Here is a 5,293-nt window from a genome sequence, read left to right as displayed (position 1 = left end):
TATCCCTCATTCCTAGGTCTAGGCTTCCCTTTAAGCCTTTCTTGGAGAGCCTTACACCTTGCTCATTGAGCAAGTAATCTCTACCATATGAGCCTCTCCTATGAATGGAATTCTAAAATCATTATCTTTTCATGATTGATATGCCATTTATAGTAATTTCCCTCATACTAGGACTCCTCCCATCGGTGAAAGTCCGTAAAGAGTAGCGGAAATTGATTGAGGTGACACTGGGTCTTTGTCCCATTGTTGCCACTTGGTCTAGAAGTTTCCCCTTTGGAACCCCTCTTAGGACCCCTACTAGATTGAGCGGTAACAAGCTCAATCGATAATTGCAAGTTTTACATTGTTGTACTTGTGATTTCAAGCTTATTGTCTTTTGAAGATAATCTTTTTAAGTACAAGTCTCTTTTCCTTGCAATTGTTCTCTAAAGTTTATTTCTCATTTATCTATTTTTCGTGATCTATTGATTTCTCATACTAACTCTTTCTTGTAGCATTGCTTATCTTATAACTTGACATATCATATATTATTGTGCAAGTACTTTTAAATTTTTTTATTAAGACACTAGTCTCGCATTGTTAGTCTCACCCTGTCATTCAATCTATCTTGCTCATTAATAATCTCACTTGCCAATTAATCTTAAATCAATTTATTAAGAGAAGTAACTTGCCTTGCCTCAGATCTCCTAGACTTATTGCTTCAACAAGTTTTCCTTATTTTTCCACCTTTTAGGGATTACCGGTCTTAGCTTGCCTAGGAGAGAGCTTAAATAGAGTAAGTAGGAAATAGATGACAACCCCTACTCTGAGCATTGTGCCATAAAGTCTATATCTTGTGGGATTGGAAAAATTTCCCACATTTAGGTGTACAACTTAGGTGACAACATTTTTTGGCACCATTTCCGGGGATAGAGTTTTTTTGTTCCTCCTTTTTGGCTAACTTTTGGTTCTTGACATATTGGATTTTTAGAGTTAGATTCATGTTTAAGTGGCGATTCCATTTCTTTAATTTTCTGCAAGAATTTCTACTAGAAGCCTTCTTCTCATAGATTTCTTACGAATCGTAAACAAAAATCTCTCCCTAACATCCATTTGATTTTTCATGACCCGGTTGAACAGGACATCATGGACTTATTAGACCCTTGTAATTTTACTAACATTCAAGGTTATTCACATGATCTTCTAGAAAAGGTTGAGTTGTTGCCTTCTTTCCAAGGCAATAATGCGATTAATGTTGAGGCTCATCTCAAGGCTTTTAAATAATTCTTGGGTAAATTTGGTAGATATGCTAATTATAATCATGAAGATGAGGTTTTTTGTCCTTTCTCTGGAAGAATATGCTCTGGAATGGTTTACTGAATTTTAGGATAACTCTTTTGATTCTCTGCAATTGATCACCAATTCCTTCAATAATAAATATGGAGATAAGAAGGATGAAAGATATTTACTTTGCCAACATTAACAATATGAAGAAATATGAAAATGAGACAATGGATGAATTCAATAAGAGGTTTAATGATATTTTTAAGAGTTTACGTCACAATTATAAACATCTAGACAAGTATTTGTTGCTCCATTACCTTGATGCATTTATTGCTAACACTTCTTACGAGTTGAGACATGAAAAGCCTAATGATTACAAGGCTGCTAATATTTTAGATGAAGAGTTGGAAAAGTGTAGGAAAGCATATGGAAAATCTGAAATTCTAGGTAAATCACAAGAATCTAAAGAAAAAGAGATTGAAGAAGCTGATAATGATCCTATTAAAGAATTGACGCAAATAATTAAGAATATGGAGTTCAATCAAGCCAAGTTGATATCAAATCATGCTAAAGAAATCAATGCCATGCAAGCTGGGTTGGTTCAAAAGGAAAAATGTAAAGCAAAAAATCTCCAACCTAGGAACAATAAAAGTAATAATACTCGGTAGAAGATGGACCCTCCTAATGAGAAAAGACCACCAAATCAATGTGTGTTTACCCATATTGTTGAACAAGCTCCGCCTTATTGTAGACCTTGTGGCGCTCTTCATGATGAAGCTACTTTCCCTATTGTGAAAAGAATCATGGATAGCGGAATGAAAGGGATAAGTGATCAAATTAATGTTGCTGGTATGGAACATCACTTGTCTATAGAGGATCATTTTGACGATGAAAAGGAAAATGATAAACATCTTATCAATGAATTAACTCAAATGATGAAGGATATGAAATTCAGCCAAGCACATTTGATGAAAACCATGGAACTCAATCAAGTGAAATTAATAACAGATCATGCTAAGGAAATGAGTGCCATGGAAAACAGGTTAAATATTATGGAAGTTAATCATTCTAATCAGATGTCCATTATTCAAATCATATGATTGCGATGGAAGCAAGACACACCCGGGAAATGACTACCATACACGTTAATTACACACAAGAAATGAAGACTATGGAGGCCAATTAGATCACTCTACAAGACAGATTCATGAAAAAAAAACTCAATCAAGTGAAATTAATAGCAAGGCATGCCGGGGAAATGAGTTCCATACGGAAAAGGTGGGAAGAAATGGAAAAATTACAGGTACAAAAGTTTCAACCTTGTCCAAATGATAGATGCTAGAAAATCGAAAAGATTTCAACAAATCACACGCCTCCTAACCCACTAAAGCATGTCCCATCTTGTTGTGAACTTTGTGAGAAAGTTGCTTATGCCATTAAGGAAGGTTTAGTTAAGAATGACATGGTTAGAAAGGAATTGAAAAATATCAAGTTATGACTATTGAGAAAAATCAAGAGATTGATCCATCATTCACGACAAGGCAAATGCATAATGAAGAAAGGCATATCACAAAAGTTTTGGATGCTTCAAATTTTCCATCTGAGCATTTCCAAGATCAGGCAGAAAGCTATACAGTGATTGCATCATCATCACCATCACGACTAATTTGGAAGAAAAGAAAAAGGGATATAAAAGATAAATCATCAGTGATAAACATTGTTAAGCTTCCACATGGCAGAAACCAAAATAGAGAAAGGAAGAAGCTTGATGCATCTGATCACTGGGAACAACATGGCATTCAAATAAGTCAAAATCCTAAGATCTTAAAAATTACACATGGCACATCAGGAAAACAACCCATGGATCTGCCAAAGAGTCGGTAGGCTCTGAACATGGACTTCATTGAAAGACATCTAATGCCATAAGGCATCCTCTGTATCGTATTTCTAACCCTTCTCCTTGTCATTTCATTTTTTGGAGTAGATTTCATTTCAATGCTTATGTTTCTTAGAATAGATTTACATTTCATGTTAGTAGAATAGTTGATGTTTACAGAACTTCTATTTCATGTATTTAATGTCATGTGATGATTTTTGGATTTATATTTGGATGGATGCTACTAATTTAAACTCATGTATGACTTGGATGCAGATTCTAGATTCTCACATTCCTTCAGTGAAGCAACATGTCCCCTAGTAGAGTCAGATGTTGACCACTCTGTGTCAACTATCCTATAGCAACATACATTTTTTCAAAGCTTCCCATCATGTTCGAGCAGTTAGACATCCAGAGATCATCATTATCATTCACGAGTTTTATCAAAATTGTAATCCAAATTCTACAACCCTATGTGGTCATTGTAAAAATGATTCTAGTATGTTCATAAAGCCATGTAACAAACCCAAGCAAGCTTAAGATTTTGAGCAAAGCGTTTCACTCTAGGGAGTTTTTTAACCTTAACTAATTATTTGTGTTTTTCCAAAACATCAAATAATTAGCGGAGTTTTGTCCTAAACATACCCCAAAGATAGAATGGGGCTTGATGGTGATGTATTAGGTGAGTCCTAGTGTATAGAGCCTATATAAATTATCATACTAGATCATGTCTGAAGTCTTGCAGAATTTGATAAAGTCTAAGTGTCTAATTTTAATTATTAAAATTTTCTACTAGTCAAGATTTTAATAATTATTTTGATGTAAATTGTAAAATGTAATATTTATATAAGTTGATGGGGGTATGAGTACTCATAATTATAACCTCTCACATCAAATATCTATTTAGATATTTTTGAAGGTTGAAATCATGTCTGTCCCCTCAATATATATATATATATATATATATATATATATATGGATGGATGGCTAAATAATTAGCCGGAAAATGGTCAAAAAATTAAAATGAGAAAATAAAAACTCTCTCCAAGTGGAAAAGCATATTTTTGGAGAAGATTGAATTTCCCGAGGAAGATTAAATTTGAAGGACTCATTTCCAAGAAAAAAAATCCCACAAAAAATTCCTTGGACTAGAAAAAATAGTTTCTCAAGGGAAATCAATTTTTTTGGTCTAGGTGGTTGAATTGAATGAGGGAATTTCGAGGATAGAAATCGGAAAATATTTTTGAGTCCCTCTATCAAAGGAAAAAATTGAGGTTTTAAGAAAAACCAAACTTTTGGACCATGGTGGTTAATTGAAAGGGGATTTTTCAAGGAGAAAATTTTGAAAAAATTATTTTTTTGGCTGAGATCAAAGTTTTCTTTAATAGATTCGAATTCTTCCTCCATATCAAGGGACATTATTTAATTTTAGCATGGATCAAGCATCATATAGTTGTTATTCTTCGGGATCAAGTTAAATTTGTGCACTTCCTTGGACCTAGCCATTTTCCACTTGGAGGCGGATCTAGATCTCTCATTTTTCTATAAATTAGGCTTAAGGCTCCTTACTATAAACATCTTTGGATGGTGTAGTTGGCTCTGGAAGCTTTATACTATAATTTTTATGATTAATAAAGCAAAAGTGTTTGGGGGAAAACTATGGTGTTATTCTTCTGTCTCTTATTGTTCTTAAATGCTTTACTTGTTCTAAATTTTTGAATTATTATTTCACTTGCTAGTCGTCGGATTTTCTATTTGCATAGGTATCTTGTGAAAATTTCATCTATCATAGCAAGTGGAAATTATTTTTCTAATTGTTAATTTATTTAAAAATTTATCTGTAGTCTGCTACGACAAATACCAAATATTTCACACTGTGATTTTCACAAATAAACTGTGGAAGAAAATAGAATTGGAAACTGAGAAAATCTAGCACACACACACACACACATAAATTTTACACAGTTATTTTTGGACAAATGTCCCTGAAAAAACCCAATGTGGGAAAATTTTTGCAACAGTGAGGGTTTTTATTATTATGCAACAGTCAAATTCTAAGTACAATCTGGATGCTAAAAACTAGCAATCCACAACTAGAAAATATAGCAAAGATATTCCCTAAGCAACCCCGACAGTCGCGCCACTTGAACTCAT

The sequence above is a fragment of the Pinus tabuliformis genome, chromosome 1_1 (assembly GCF_031772625.1).
Source record: "Pinus tabuliformis cultivar Carrire ecotype Pingquan chromosome 1_1, CPIR1, whole genome shotgun sequence".
NCBI classification, from domain to species: domain Eukaryota; kingdom Viridiplantae; phylum Streptophyta; class Pinopsida; order Pinales; family Pinaceae; genus Pinus; species Pinus tabuliformis.
Note: the sequence above shows the minus strand (reverse complement) of the source record.